This window comes from Ctenopharyngodon idella, chromosome 15 (assembly GCF_019924925.1).
Source record: "Ctenopharyngodon idella isolate HZGC_01 chromosome 15, HZGC01, whole genome shotgun sequence".
In the NCBI taxonomy this organism is placed as follows: Eukaryota; Metazoa; Chordata; class Actinopteri; order Cypriniformes; family Xenocyprididae; genus Ctenopharyngodon; species Ctenopharyngodon idella.
Window position 1 is genome coordinate 11,743,361 of NC_067234.1, and position 17,293 is coordinate 11,760,653.

General features: G+C 38.2%; 2 long non-coding RNA genes across 4 annotated transcripts in view; both read left to right on the forward strand.

The window, feature by feature from the left end:
- Window positions 1–17,293, forward strand: part of LOC127495652 (uncharacterized) — a 29,334-nt gene that overhangs the window by 8,467 nt on the left and 3,574 nt on the right. The window contains exons 1-4 of one of the 3 annotated variants that reach the window (XR_007925155.1): window positions 9,852–11,811; window positions 12,072–12,160; window positions 12,301–12,350; window positions 12,493–13,071. This is a non-coding gene — a long non-coding RNA (uncharacterized LOC127495652). Of the gene's footprint in view, window positions 1–9,851; window positions 12,161–12,300; window positions 12,351–12,492; window positions 13,072–17,293 lie in introns of those variants that run through there. The other 2 variants (XR_007925153.1, XR_007925154.1) reach the window with 2 other exon arrangements.
- On the forward strand, window positions 1,452–5,135 carry LOC127495654 (uncharacterized). The gene is made up of 2 exons (XR_007925157.1): window positions 1,452–4,741; window positions 4,855–5,135. It is a non-coding gene; the product is annotated as an uncharacterized LOC127495654 (long non-coding RNA).

Consider the following 17,293-nt stretch of genomic DNA (forward strand, 5'->3'; position numbering starts at 1 on the left):
TAAAATAAAAAACATTACATCAAATTATATTGGCCAGTGGCAGGTGCTGCTGAATAAGGTCCCTGGCTGCTAGAGATGCAGATGCTGCGGCTGTTGGAGATGCCGCTGTAGCGAGAGCTACCGAAGAAATTCGTGGCTGTTGGAGATGCCGCCGGAAGTGCTGCTGACGATGCCGCATTTTTCGCCAGCCCCTGCTGGAGGATATTTTGATGAAATCTGAGAGGTTTTTTTATCCTCCATTGAAAGCAACAAACTTACCGCATTCAATATCCAGAAAAGTAGTAAAAACATTATTAAAATAGTCAATGTGACTACAGTGGTTCAACCTTAATGTTATGAAGCGACGAAAATACTTGTGTGCAAAAAAAATCGTTCATTCTACGCCTATATCCTTACCTGTAAATGTTGCAAATTTAAGTGAACATTTCCATTTCGCATTATTGAATGAGCGCCGGCGCGTGCACCCGCGTCAGACAGATGGAATGCGGGAGATAGGGAGACAATTGACCATTCGCTGGGAGTTTGATTGACAAGCGATCTAACCAATCATAACACAGAATCCGCCATTTTTTCCGACAAAGCAGTTAGGAGTTAGAAGATTAACTTCGGTGGACTTGAACTTGAAAAATGGTGTGTACTGACGTCTTTCCGCGTTTGAAGCAACATTACTTCTCATGCTCATTCATGTTTATTTGACGCTATAAATGAACTAGTAGGAAGAGATGATCGGTTTCACGAGCACGCTTGAGCTGAGGCGCCACAGCAATCTGTCACGACACATTAAAGAGCCACAAAACGGCATTTATCATTTGAATTTCTTAATTACACAATTTGAAAGCTGGGACTTTGTTTAATATCATAAGTAACTTGCTCTGTCTTGTCTGTCGATGTGTTGTCAGTGTCTTCTTAAATGTGTTAGTATGTCACCACACATAAAAACAACCCTTGTCAGAGCAGACACCATATTTAAATTTAAATCATAAATGAAAATATCATTGTGAAGGATTGGAGTATTGTTTATTCAATAGGTCGTGCTTATTTAAAACCCTGTACTACTTTAATTTTCACAACATGTCTTCCAGAGTTGTTTGTCGGGGGGTCTAGAACATTCTGACATGTTGTGAAAATTAAAGTACTACAGGGTTTTAATTGAATGTTAATTTTCATTAATAAAATTTAATTTGGCATCAACCTAAAGTTATTAATTTATTACACTAACTAAAGAAAAGTGGTGCTTAAAGGATTAGTTCACTTTCATTTAAAATTTTCCTGATAATTTACTCACCCCCATGTCATCCAAGATGTTCATGTCTTTCTTTCTTCAGTCATAAAGAAATCAAGGTTTTTGATGAAAACATTCCAGGATTATTCTCCTTACAATGGACTTCAAAGGCCTCCAAACGGTTGAAGGGCCAAAGGGCTTTAAACGATACCAGACGAGGAATAAGGGTCTTATCTAGCGAAACGATAGGTCATTTTCGAAAAAAATGTAAATGTATATGCTTCATATAAACAAATGATCGCCTTCCAAGTGCTTCCGCCAAAACCGTACTTTCGTATTCTTCAAAAAGCTTATGCTTACGGAACTTTCTACTTACGGAACGGACGCAGCGCCATGAAGCTTTGGAGCATTATGAATCAGTGTGTTGAATCCGCGGTTCGGAGCGCCAAAGGCACGTGATTTCAGCAGTTTGGCGGTTTGACACGCGATCCGAATCATGATTCGACACGCTGATTCATAACGCACCGAAGCTTCCTGAAGCAATGTTTTGAAATCGGCCATCACTATATAAGTCATTATTTTGTTTTTTTGGCGCACCAAAAATATTCTTGTTGCTTTATAATATTAATATTAAACCACTTTACTCACATGAACTGATTTAAATATGTTTTTAGTATATTAATGGATCTTAAAAGAGAAATGTCATTGCTGGCTATGGAGGCCTCACTGAGCCATCGGATTTCAACAGAAATATCTTAATTTGTGTTCCGAAGATTAACGAAGGTCTTACGGGTATGGAACGGCATGAGGGTGAGTAATAAATGACATTATTTTCATTTTTGGGTGAACTAACCCTTTAAATTAGATTTGTTAACTTCTTAACTTCTTGGATATTTTTAACTCTCATTAACATTGGCTGAATTCTAAAAAGCCTCATGTAAGTGTCATTTATATTATGGATCAAAACTCATTGTGAAGTCATTCTGAAGAAGCATGAGAAAATTATCTGCCACACTATGTTTACATGCATCCAAATAATCCGTTAATAATTGTATTGATCGGACTGAAGTGTCTTTATGTAAACACCTCAATCAATCCGACTGAGCTTGATTCGAATTTAATTTCAATTGGTTTGAAAGGGGTGGTGTAGACCTGAAGTAATCTGATCTGCAGGGGGAAAAAAAGCATTTAAAGGCTTTAATATAACTCTTCTCAATTGGATTCAAAAATACCTTGCACACCAAAAATCCCAGTGCTGTTATGTGTTCATTTACCAGAGTCCTTTTATAGTAAGATTTGCTTCTTATGAACATCCTTGTGTTTGTTTACATCTTATAAACTGTTGCATCCCTACATTTATGTTTTATGAGCTCTCAAAACACCAGTTAGATGTTTATGCTACTTCTTTAGTAGGAATTAGAGAAGTTCCCAGAAATGGAAAATTTAGAATCAGGCACCTCTGACATCTGGACAGAGAAGGTGATAAGGGTTTTTTTGTTGTTTTTTTTGTTTTTTTTGTAATGTACATGCAGAGTTGTACACCCAGACATCAAAATGTGACATTTAATGAATGTGACAGTAAATAATGGCAGAATTTTTATACAATTCTGATCTCACTTTATATTAAGTGTCTTTACTGTGTTAACATTTAAATGAATCATTTGATACGATGCACTTATTGAGTACAAACATGTTTACATACGTACTAATAATTTAAAAAATACCTGCATGTACTTACAACTGTAATTAATTGATGTAATTAGTGGCCAAGCACCGAAGGTGCAAAGGCACCAGTTGTAATGGTTGAGGCATGACGCCAAAATGACTCGAGTCTATAGGCTTGTTCGAGATGCATCGGTGCTGTGCAGATGATTTAAAAGCATAAGGGTTTGTATATTCTCCAAACGCTCTCTGTGTACTTTGATGTCATACGCCGACTGGTCTTCGCAGTGCCGATGCATCTCTAACAAGCCTAATATCTCTGCAAACTTTGCATGTGTCATTGTCACCTCACTCTGACCACACCACATCAATTTCATAACTGCGCCACTTATTGGTCGGAAGTGATAAACTATTAAATCATTTTACCAGTGACTATATTTATGATTTTTCCTACATTTTGTCTACATCTTAATGTCTTAAATTGTTCATTGTTGCAGTTGGTCTGACACGCCCAGCCATGTTGGCATGTCGTATCGTTGTCCTTGTGCTTGGCTCTGATAATTGCTGCTTGCAGCTATATTTACATAGATGTAGATTTATATTTACATAGATGTATTATAGATCTATAATTAATCTTGATGACCCTTCCCTACCATACCATCAAACATGTTGCTAACCTTACCCATATTCCACCTCAATAGCAGCACAAGTGTTTTGCGATACAATATGAGCACAATAAGTACATTGTACTTATTTTTTTATGTAAGTATATAGTTGTTAAGGACACCGAATATAAAGTGTGACCACAATTACTTTAAGCAAATTTCTGGAGGATGCTGCCTTGGTATATGTTATGTTTATTTTAATTCACCTGCATTTTAATTTTGCATCAGACTGCTTAATGTCCAGTGTGCAAGAACATGTTCGATAGTGATATCATTGAGATTCATGCATCAGACTTGGATTACAGTAATCACATCTACTAGGCCAGGGGTCAGCAACCTTTTTTGTCAAAAAGTGCCATTTTTAAGGTGTCTAGTTATTCACTGTGCCTGGAGAGCTACTCAGTTACTATCTGCGGCAGGCCATAGCCCATCTGTGGCAATGTGTGTTGCAGTATAGTACTGTCATATCTGTATAACATTGCTCACTCTCCTTTATTTATTTATTTTTTACATTTCTGGGAGAAGTAAAATTTACATGTGGCTTCAACAAGATGCTTTTATACTTGTCTAGCTTCATTTGGAATTTCTCAAAACACCTCCTGAAGTGGTTTGAGTGATCGGATTTAAATATAAGCTGTAAGATGTCATTCATACGGACTTAACTTGTGTGTGTGCGTGTGTGTGTGTGTGTGTGTGATCCGCATCTATCACACCTAATGTTTTGTCAGAGGAGCTACATCTTTTCATTTGACTTGGACCATGATCTGTCTGAATACTCAATTCTGATTGGCTGGAAGGTGTGCAATAAAATTATTTAATGCACAGCTAGCTGTGGATTATACCTTACTTATAGTTCCTAACTTTAAACAAGCAGTGTTAAAATCCTATGAGGAATGATTATATCAAAATGTAGATCTGTAAGCAGGTACAAGGTACTTTATCTGAATGAAATGCATACACCTCTCTCACTTTTGCTCATGTGCCAGCAATTGACCCTGTGCATGCAAATGTTGGCATACATGTCAACCTATCGGTTGCCGACCCCTGTACTAGGCTATTAGCATTCAATTTTCACAATTAATTTGTTTTATGAAAACAATAGTAATTAGCAAAATTTCTATTTTTATGTTTGCAGATCTGCAGAACCTGAGGATGAGAACAAGTTAAGTCTTCCTACAGAGACCTTTCAAAGGTGAAATTAATATATTTAGGAAATTGTAATTTTATTTTGGTTTCGCTGCACTGATTTAATACAGTATATGTATATCACTCTGTAATTCAAATCATCTGTAATTTTCTTTGAAGTTCTTGGGACATTTTGAATTCAATCAGCTGTAAAGTTGATGAAACCAACACCTTTTCCATGCTTTCATCGCCACTAGTTCGTCGGCATCGGCTTGGTGTGTTCCGGGCTTTGCACTCCAGTTGTCAAGAGGCTGCCTGTCATTAACAGAACATCAAAATACTAATCTACGGGGAGAGAAGAAGCCCTAATGTACTGTTTTGGATGTTTTTGAGGATTATGGGGATGACATTGATGGATTAACAGAATGCATAACCCATTACATTAAATTCTGTAATGATGACATCATGTGTGTGTTGCGTTCTTTAACGGTCCACCTGGAAACAAATGCCGTGACGCCAAACCCCCTTGTGGAAGAAGAAAGCCGTCGTGTTTACAAGTGTGACAATGAGCGCTTACCAGGATCAACTAAACTTTGGATTTTCAAAAGTATGTGAAGTTCGCGGCTCCATTGTTGCAGTAAACTTGCGCAACGTTCTTGAATGAATAATTTATTAGATGCACGCTGGTCTGTTATTGTAAGGGCCATCGACTTTACATTTTCACGCCCCTACACATGACGTGGAATAAAACAAACTGTGATTGGTTGCGTTACATGTCAGTCAAATGTCTTGTCTGATTCCTGTTCCCAAGAAGAGACACCCCTTTGACCACAACGATTATAGACCTGTAGTGCTCACCTCACATTTTATGAAGATGTTTGAAAGACAGGTTCTCTCCTACATCAAGGCTAGCGTGTCAAATTACATGGATCCTCTACAGTTTGCATATCAGTCTAACATGGGTGTAGATGATGCCCTCATTTACATGCTACAGAGGACCTATGCACATCTGGACACTCCTGATGCATCTGTGAGGTTCACATTCTTTGATTTCTCAAGCACCTTTAATATGATCCAGCCTCGATTGCTATGTGAGAAGATGAGGAGAATGCAGGTAGATTAATCACTGGTCTAGTGGTGTATGAACTAACTATCTTGCAGACCATAGTATGTACGTCTGCAGAACAGTGTCTCCAATACTATCCTGAGTTATATCGTGGCACCGCAAGAAACTGTTCTGGCCCCGTTCCTTTTTACCATCTATACGGCAGACTTCCAGTACAATACTGGCAGCTGCTTCCTCCAGAAATTTTCTGACGATACAGAAGTTGTCGGACTAATTAAGGGAGGTGAGAGGAGGAGTACAGGAGAACAATTAAGGGCATTGTGTTTCAGAGCGACCACAACCATCTCCACCTTAACATCCCAAAAACCAAGGAGATGGTTGTGGAATTTAGGAGGAAGAGGACACAGTCAATTCTGATCACCATCCGGAACACTGAAGTGGACATGGTCTCCAGTCAAAGATATCTTGGTGTGCAGCTTGACAACAAGCTGGACTGGAAGAGCCACATGGAGACCGTGTACAAGAAGGGTCAAAGCCAAATTTATTTCTTTATTTTTTTTTTAATTGTTTAATTGGTTTTAATTTTAGTTCTACAAAACATTTCACATTAACAGTGCTTAGCTTCAGGTAGCTGCAAATGATATCTTCATATTTGTTTGAAATTGTCCTGTGACATCCTATCACATGAGTTTCATCTAAATTTAAATGTTGAACGAGTCCACACATACAGCACATATATAATGATCAAACCTGAACTTTCAGTGAAGATTCAAGGTGGACTTTGCTGTAAAAACCACATAATAAGACACACTTCAGCTGGATCGCTAATGGCTCATTGGTGCTTGTCGCTATAAATGCTTTGCTCCCAATATCCTTATCCTTGATATTTTGACTTTCTTTTTCTTTTACAAAGTACTACTGCTGTCCACATGGACATTTATAACTATTCCAAAAGAATAGTCTGGACCTCCTCTGGAAATGAAATGTGGAGAGGCTGGACCTCATGGAACTTTAACTGAATATCCCTAATATACAGTGAAACACTGTAAATGGTTTAACAAGTGAAAGCAATGCACTGATGTATAAGTCCCAATGAAAAACAGTAAAAAGACATTCCCAGAAGAAGTCTGATGTGATGTTCCACATCACAAAATGATTATTTTGTATATATATATAATTTTGCTTCTCATTTTTGTTATCAGTAATGATTTAACATTATATCACTTGATGAAATATGCAGTTATAGGTTGTAAAATATACTGGCATCAATATGCCATCCCATAATACCTGAAACAATGTCACCATATTTTTTATGATGAATTCTTAGCAACCACCACAGCTGCTAGATGAGTACAAAAACATTTTTACAGTCACCATGAAATCAAAACTGACAATACTTGAAATATGATACTTGATATATATTTTATAATAGTTATGAAATATTGCAGCATTTATTAAAAATAATAAATCTTTTTTTTTTTTTTTTAAAAAAGGGGGGAGACGAGAGCCATGGGAACGGAGCGATATAAGCGCCATGTTAAACGTTATAAGTCCTATGGAGGAGCTCCGGAAGGATAAAAGGAGGAGAGATGACCAGGAGGACCAGGCCTGGATTTTATGTTGTTGTTTTGTTTTAGTTTATGTGGCAGTCATCCGTTATTTATATAAATATTTTTTTTTTAAATCTTTTCTTATTCTTTTGCAAAGTGCATGTAAGCTGTGCTTGGACCCGTATTTGCACCTATGTACATGTACGTTTTTTTCATAGCACGCGAGGATTATTTTTTTCTCAGGACGCATGAATCCACACATGGGAATTCACTCCTTGTTTTGACTCTCCGGCTTCAGGTGCAAAACTTGGAACCAGTCATGGTCGAGGATCTTGTCCAAGTCAATCCTCTTGGCTGGATCTTTTTCCATGCATGAAGATATCAGTTCTTTGCATTCTGTGAAGAAAGTGGGGAGAGATGTTTGATTATTATTGTAAGTTTTATACTTTGTGTAACTGATCACATTATCTTAAGCTGTAATAAAAGTTCTTGTAGGATCCGTCCACATGCTCTTACCTTTGGAAATTTCTGCTGTTTTCAAGGTCCTGGCAAAGATCTTAGGTTTCATTTTGGAAGGGTACTTCCCAAACAGCAACACGAACAACAGTACACCTAAAGAATATACTGTTGCCGGCTTGGCGTAGTACCTGCATCTTCTGCGGAAAGCCTCAGGGGGAGCGTAAAGTTTTGTGCCTGAAAGAAAGAACAAGATTTTGTCCATTACAATGAATTTGTATTTCTACATCTTTTTGTCTATTTATTCAACAAGTGATTTCTGCTGTTATTGGCTCTGTCTAGAAAGCTCAATATAACTTGTCACCATAGATTTGTGGAATAATACGTACCATTGTACCTCGTATAACCAAACATATTCAAGCTTCTACTAACACCGAAGTCGATTAATTTGACCTGTAAGCTGTTCTCGTTGATTAGCAGGTTTTCAAGCTTGATGTCGCTGTGGAAGACTCCCCTTTCAAAGCATATTCTTTCAGCAGTAACAACTTGATGCATCACAGCTCGTGCTCTCGACTCGTTGATTCTGCACCCATGCTGCACTAAATACTGCCGCAGATCTTTGCAAGGCGTGGGCCGCTCTATGACCAGTATGTACTCATTCGGTGTCTCATACCAGTCCAGCAGCTTTATTATTTGAGGAACGCTGGGGCCTTTGCTCACCTGAATCATCATAGCGACCTCATTTGGAAGCGATTTGCCAAATAGACCCTACAGGAGAGATAAAAGTTACACGAAAGTGAGATAATTAGAGGACGTGATGTAACTCATCTGAATTACTACAACAGAATTATGTCCTAAGTAGGTTTGAAGTCTTGTAATTTAAACAAATTCAACTGGAAATAGTTACTGAAGTTGCGGTCACATTTACAGCTGATTGTTGAAATTTTGCGGGGAAAAATTCAGTCATTTTAACAGGAATCCACACGCTCTGGAGTTTTGCGTGAGGGTGAAAAAGCTCGTTCATGTTGGTCATGTGAATTTGCCGTGCTGACCCTCAGAGAGCTGCTTGGTTTGAAAGTTAATACTCTATTGACAATGGACCTTTTTTGCCCACAAAATTTTGTTAAAGTATCCTATCGCTAATGTGACCGTGTACTCTGAGAGTAAGAAAATGAAGGGAGCAGCAGCCTACTTACAAGTCGCTCACTTTCATAGCATTCTTCCTTCGCCACATATTTGAGTGCCACCTGTTCTCCAAGGGAAACAAAAACAGAACGATTTTTTTAGTGAGAATGGGTTACAATTATCTGTGCAGAGGTCACATGATTCTAGTAATGAAACTTGATGTAACTTTTAATAAACTTAAAGAGTACCAAATACTTTTGTTAGCGAGGAAAGAAACAAACCTTTCGTGAATCAGACAATCGCGTTCCTTCATACACTTTTCCAAATCCTCCTTGACTGAGAAGTCTACCAATTTTATAGTCCTGGTAGATGTCCCCTGTAAAAAATAAAAGAAAGATTAAATGTATGTATGTATGAATATATATATATATATATATATAGAGAGAGAGAGAGAGAGAGAGAGAGAGAGAGAGGATATATGAGGTATAAACAGTATAAACCATAAAATTAAAGAACACTTTGAAGATGGACACATTATTGTGGTGTTATGGGGCCTCACACAACCAAAATCCATCCTCAGTCCACATCTTCATTAGGATAAGAAAGAAAATGTCCAGAAGAAGACATTAATGTTGGGGTATGTGGTAGTAAACTGACCTCTCTTTGCATTTGAACTTATATTGATAATTTCATCCTCAGTTTTCCAAAAAATGTCGTCCGATAGCAAAGGAGCGCTGAGGTCCCCTTCAGTAATGGATGAAACAGTTGGAAAAGTACCGTTGTTCACGTTGATGTCCTCTTGCTCTTGTCTGGGAGCATCAGCCTCCTGCACAGTGTTGAGGGTAGATACACAGCTGTGCCAGCTGTACACTGAAGTGTTGCTGTTTTCTTCAGCTTTAGGAACATCTTCATTAACTTTCTCCACAGCGCTGAAGGAGACACGCAGGCTGTACACTGAAGTGTTAGTGTCACTGCTCTCTTCAGCTTTGTTCAGTGAATGAACAACGTTGTTGTTGCTGGGAGTGTTGATGCTCTGGGTGTTGTTCTTGTGTTCATCTTCACCATCAGAGCATCTCTGAGGTGGTTTGCTGCTGCCATTTCTGCACTGAACCTGTTGGGCTTCGATGGGCGTTTTCTTGGATTTCCTAGAAAAAGCCCATCTATAAAGCCTCCCTCTCTTCTTTTCTACTCTCTCAGGGACAGGCGTTGGTGACATACAAGCAGAAGGATCTTGGACTGCAATGCAGCTGTGAGATGTGCACTGCCCCATTGCGTCAGATCACTCGCTGATGTTCTGTCACAAACTTTTATCGCAAATCGACTGAACTTTTATAGCACACAGATCAGTGAAAAACTACAAATCAAGTGATATAACACACAGACAGAGTGATATAACACAATTTGAGCGACTTTTCACCACAGATGTACTACAATACTAGTCAGATCGATTGATACAGCAGGAAACAAATGAACTAAAATTCAGCGCTCGCGGAGTTCCATATGTAGGCTTGGGCAGTGACGTCACAAGTGCTGACGCGTCGGCCGGTTGCCAAGGGATTTTTTCGAATGTTTTGGTCACGAGAATATACAGATACAAACGATAACTGCTATTGTTTACACATAAAATAAATATATTTATCAACTTTATCTTAAAACATTTCTTCTTTCAAAAGCTTCATGTCACGATTACTACAACTTCTGATGTCAAACACGGAGCTCGACGATCATAATCGACTCGAGGTTAAAAGCGTACTGTCATTCATAAACATTTCTGTTTCAATGATAATGATTCAAAAGAAATAAAATGATTTAAAAGAAATAAAGTGTCAGTAGTGATTGATACTTGACCAAAATTATAAAGAATGATGGAAAACTTCGATATTATGATGTTCTCATGAAGCTTGAAACTTCTTGCCTGAATTCAGCGACAGTTTTCATGGCCAAACTTGCATGGCGTAACGTTAATTAATCTAATTTCAACATATTTGTTGAATGGTTATTCTGATATTTATCGAAACCTTGACATTTCATCTGATCATTTGTGAGATTTATTTTATTTGTATATATAAACATGTCTGTATTAAAGTAAAAATGACTTTCGAAACACGTCTTTCGAATGGAGATAAATAAGTACTTTTTGGTGTCTTGTTCATCGTATTCATTTTCATATAAAAGCAACAGAACTTAAATTACATCCAGTTTATCAGAAACACAATTATTAATCCAGTAATTGGTCAATTATTTTGACAATTGAGTAATCTTTTTTTTTTTTTTTTCTGTGGCAATAAAAATAGACCTAAGTGAATAATACCTTTTAAAATGACTTAAAATACATACATAATAACAACAACGAGGCAATAATAATTGGTTTACATAAAGTATCAAAAGCAAGTAATGTTATGGTTTTATTGAACAACACTGTTAAAATACATAATATAATATATATATATAATAATCAACATTATGTATAATAACAAATGCCTGCAGAGGGTGCCAACGGCCTGGTCGTTGTTGTTGTTACACTGGCCAAACAACATGTAGCTAATTCAAGTGTCCACTTAATCTTTAATATTTGGCAACTTCTTTACGATAGAAATATAGTTCTTTAACAAGAACATGTGGATATCAAAACATGCAAACAAGGGAGCAAGGGTTTATACATTTAACAGCTTTTCACCTCAACAAAAACATATAGTCACGTTTTAATATTTCGTCACATCCCTAATGTTCATATTAGAGGAGAACCATATCATTTACACAAAAAAACGGCTTAAAGCTTCATCTTGTTATTACCGAATCACCAGTTAATCATGAATTATGTCAAGCACATAACTGGTTGATAACAAGTATCATTGTGCATCCCATTCACAGGTCTGACACCAACGCCTGACCCTAATCCTGTCCCAGGCCCATCAGGGATCGAGACCTTGCCTCAGTCAGGTTCAAGCAGAATCGGCCCATCGCCTGGCGATGTTCCATGTTTAAAAAAATGTTTTGATTGACAGTTAGATTCATTTACCTGCCTGAGCCATATGTGCAGAGTACATAAAGTGCAAAGTAATGTGGATTCTGATTTCAGATTACTTCATCTTATAGTAGCTGATCTGAATTGAAAAGACCCATCCACATTCTTTTTATTCTGTCTGCTCAGGCACAACAAGAATCATACTTACATTAACATGCTGTCATTTATCTTTCAGTACATTCAAAATATGATGTGCTTGGTGAGCTGGGACGGGGATCCTTCGGCTGTGTCAAAATGGGAATTCAGAAGTCTGATCACAGAAAGGTAGACCTTCCTTTCTTTTTTGTGAGTACAGTGATTGCGGATCAGTGTAGATCTGTGTCCACTGTTTTGATAAAGTTAAAAGAATTCATGTTTGTTATATACAAGGTGTTGATCTATGCTCTCCATCTTTTGAACCACAGGTCGCCATCAAATTCAGAAATAAAACTGGATATGAAGAAGATGAGTTCTTGTAAGTATAGTATATTTGGAGCACCAAATAGAACTTTAAAAGATGTATCCACAACAGTATAGATAATATATGAATACAAATAATATTAAAATAACAAGAATATGTCCTCCAGCTAACCTGCTGTTGAACACTTTTTCTCTAGCCTGGCTATCCCTACCAAATCATTTTAGAAGTGGTTCTGATGCAGCTGATGAAGGAACCTCCCAGCCCCCACGTTATACAAATACTTGAGTGGTTTGAAGACTCAGAACAGACAATTCTGTTTATGGAGTATCCTGAGCCTTGTGAACGCTGAACTCTTTCCTTAGTCGTTACGGTGGACGCCTAGGAGAGGGTGTTGTGCGGATGCTAATGGCTCAGATAGTTCAATCCGCAAATGAGTGTATCGACCATGAAGTTTACTGATTGTTTTCTTAGCGTTTTTGTACATTTTATTGACAGACTCACAAGTAGAAAAAGACTGGAAATTAAGGGCAGAGAGAGAGGAAGTAGCAAACCTCTAGTAGCCTCTAAACATATGTAATTTATGCTTTCTCCACTGAATGTGATTCACTGCTGTACTGTTGGCTTCACACTAAACATGTCTTGTTTACAGAACCAGAAGGACACCCGAGGCCTGACACCCGGATACCATTAAGCTTGGCCCTTAAACAGACTCGCTCGTCTCTGGGTTGTATTCTGAGCCAGGTGGCACATTTAGCCCTCACCAGTGTGCCCACAGGTAAGATAATGGCACTAACAACACAATGACAAGCACACAAGTCCTCTGTACAATCTCATGAAGTTTACACTAAATGCAGTCCGCTAAACGTTAATGGAGTATCGACAAACAAACAAAAAACGTGAAACACGGGATTGCCCTCAAATGTTCATCGGTGACTCTCTGATGTTACATGTTAAGAGTACAGAGGAACATAAACATATATATCATTACAGAGAAACATTCTTTATAGAGTGTTTTCTTCAATATGTTTCAGTATAAAATGTTTACATTACCTTCCATTAACTATATTTTTATAACTATGTGGCCATGACTAACCAGCTTTCTCATTAAAATTCATATAGAATGCAATGAGCTTAATGATTGGTGCAATACTGATAAAGACGTTAGCCAGCTTTTTCTCTGGGATATTTTAACACATCCATGGATAAGAAGATGGTCATCTTCAGCACAGCACAGGAGCTGTGAATCAAGCTCAGTGGATCAGACTCAGACTAAGAACTGGAGCCACAAGAGCTAGTGAGCATTTAGAAACCAGAGACAGACAAAGTTGACAGCACAGGATGATACCAGTTTACAATCTATGAGAAGAAGAAATCTGGAGCATATTTTAAAACATTTTTTTGTTTATTTATTTATGAAGCACAATTGAAACAACGTAATGTTGACCAATGTGCTGTACAATCACACAATAAAATAAAATGACACAAATAAAATTAACTTTCAGACAAACAATGACTTACGAACATCTGCTAAGAGCCTCTTGCTAACCAAACGCTAAATCCAGTAAATGTAATTTCAGGTTTAGTTTAAAATAACCTAGAGAAGGAGCCAGTCTAAGATGTAGAGGTAGATTATTCCAGCGCTTTGGAGCTGCCACTGCAAATGCCCGGTCACCACTCAATTTCAGTCACTCAATTTCGGTCCCTGGAATGTCTAGGATCATCTGATTTGTCAATCTCATGTTAATCTTGAGTACCTATATAGTAGTATAGCAGTCTTTAGTTTTATCAGATTTATAAAAGATACTCTGTACCGAGTCTTTTTGAAAACAGCTGAGCTCCTGGAGGAGTGATGTGGGCAAAGCTAAAGAGTGACGAGTGCACGCAGCTTTTGTGTAGCAATTGTCTGCAAGCTATCAGTTGTCAGCTAAACAGGGATCTTTACTGCTGTGACCACTCCATCTTTCAGTTTCAAATGATCTGTAAATCCAGCGTTGAACTGGACCTTGTTTATAAAACAAAAATCCTGAGGGCTCGAGCAGCCACGGGAAAACACAAGATATTCTCCATTCATTTTAACCAATAAAAAATTGATTGCAACTTTCAGATACGAATTTATCCTTATTTTGATAGTTAATTTAAGGCGGTTCTATGGTTATTTTAATGACAAATATCGAGAGCGCATCAATGTAATGCGTGAGCACAAATCTCTCAGCTCCACTTAACGCTGATTCTTCAGGAAGCAAGGTTATCTTTCCCTCACAACCAAAAACACACTTCTTTGATGACATTGTTGATTTCATGGTCTAAAAACAAAGTGATAAATCTTTCTCGAGCAAGTCTGTAAAGCCAAACGAAGCACGTTGATGGGCGTGCTCTTGTTCGCCCGCTCTGGTCGATGTGTGCGCGCGCTCTTCCTGAAGAAGTTTCTGTACAAGGAATTCCACCCTTTATTATGTAATACAGGGCCATACTCTAAAAAAACTTTCCGAAACATGTAGGAAATCTGAAGGAGTGTATTTGGCACAGAAATACTCCATCATACATCCAACTCGTTTTTTGAAACTTTGGCCATGTTTAGCATGAGAATGCAACTCTTTAACAGTGTAAATAAGTCAGAATACATGAAATAGCATTAGACCCCCCCTTGCAGAAATAACACGAAAGAGAAGCGCACACACAGAATGCCATATCGCAGACAGCGCACAAATAGACCACTGAATTGAGTCTTCTTTTACTTATTTTTGTGCGTCAATAGATAAAGGTCTATGATTTTGCATAAAAGGACTTCATCTTGCTAGAGTTTATTGCTATTTCTAAATCATGTTGCTTTCTACTGGGTGTCTGTTAGGTCACAACACTGCAGTAGAGAGCACTATGAATTGTTCTTCACGCACTCAGTAACTGTTAAGGGAAAGCGCAGTGCACGCTGTGTGCTGTGTGAATGTTGCTTCAAGTGCATCATTCAATATCAACCCTGGCAAAATGTGGTGGGATATGGGATGCAAATTACGCTTGTCACATGACTACTCATCTACAAGAACTCTGCGTTCAGTCAAAGACTATAGAATAACACAAGACGCGTCACTCGTATTATTTTGAATGGGAGAAAGTGCAACGTGCAATATGTCGGAATAAGTCCCACCTTCTAAATAAGAGCCAATCGCCGATTATTAAAGTCATCGCGTCACTGCAGTGGCTGTTAGAAGCTCCGGTTCCTATAGAAACAGTCAGACGCGCGCCTCCGAAACGAGGCACAAGAGACGCGCATTTAGGACTGCGCATGCGCATTAGCTTGATCCAGCCTGAAAAATACAATTTTTTTGTCATGATTCGAGCGTTTAGAAACAAATTATGAAACAGTTGTTGTCAGATTTCATTGGTGATTTCAAATATGAAATTTAATCGAAAGCTTGGCAAACAGCTTTGGAGAATTTGATGTTTCCCCATTCAAAGAGATAGGAGCTGCACTTGAATTCCCGAGAGGCGTTTCAAAGATGGCCGCCGAGTGAAATGACTTGTCTTAAAGGGACTCAGTCGCTTGTAAAGTGTTCCATATGTCGTCGTCAATTTCTAGATCCTCTGATGCACTTTTTGCCACTAGCAGATCCTTTATGTCATCTAATTCAGATAACAGAGCATCACCAAACAAAACATTCCCTTCTACTTCATCTGCAAAAGAAAGCAGTGCGTTTTTAACTTGATCCAGTCCCCAGTCTATAATCAAGTCCTACAGCCATATTCATTTCCAGCCTTTCAGTTCACCTTGCCAGACTTAAGGGTGCAATATGTAAGAATTTTGCAGTAAAATATCCAAAAACCACTAGGCCAGTGTTATATATTTTGTTCACTTGAGTACTAACAATATCCCAAATGTTTCCTACTATTTGTAAATCTTGAGAAAACTGCAATTTTAACCAAGGCTCTGGGACGTGTGAGGAGTCGCCTGTCAGTTGCGTCATACCCGCGTTATCCTCAGTTTCCGGTTTTATTTTGTAGAAACCATGGAAACACCAAAGACGCTTTAATATAGTACATGTTTTAATAGACAAGGGAACAACTGTTTTGATATATTTATAGACAGAAAACTAATTGTTGTTATATAGCTCAACACGTTTAGTCTTATTGTTTAAATCTAATTTTCTTGATTTTTTGCGAGTACCATGATTTACCATGCCTCAGAGAAAAACACTATTTTGTGAAGTAGCTAACATAGCATAATCAGATGCAGCTTTATTTTTAGTAACAGTAATACAGAATTTTCTCCATCATACAATACGTTTTAAAATTAATTGCATGCCATTTATCAACACAAGCCATCCAGCATTTAATATGATATTCTAAAATCGATCTAGCTCACTGCAGTGTGTCTCAAACAAGTGTCTCACAGCAGCCGCCGAGCGAACGCACAGAGTTATACATCATTTTCAACACTCTCAAATATATCTAATATGATAAACAGAGCTACGTTACCTCATACTCATGACTGGAAAAGTGGAAGCGGCGCCAGCGTCTGCGGCATAATAAAAGTTTCGCTGCTCGTGACGCGTGTGTTGCGCAATCGCTCCAGCGGCCTCGTTCAGCTCCCACAACACTCGGTCTTGCTCTGCTTCATACTACAGTAACGTTAATAATCACATCCATGAACGTGATTTCTGCCCGAGTCCTATCCCGATTCTTTTTCACCGGCTGTGAGGTGAAGACCACATGTCCCAAGATTCCGCGCTCAAACTTGGCGTCATCAAGCTACGCCTAAGTTTTGAATAGGCTTCTAGCGACCTCTAGCGGACAGAAAATTTTACATATTGCACCTTTAAGTAATTCATCCAACAAGATTAGCCAATTAGCGCCAAGCACCACCCACTGTCTGTTGATTGACATTTGTGAGATGTCCTCTCATTATTATGAAAAGAATCTTTGGGAAAATCGTGCTTTGAAAATACATGATTCATCAAATAGTCGTCAGTCGTAAACGCAGCATATTATTATGAAAAACAGCT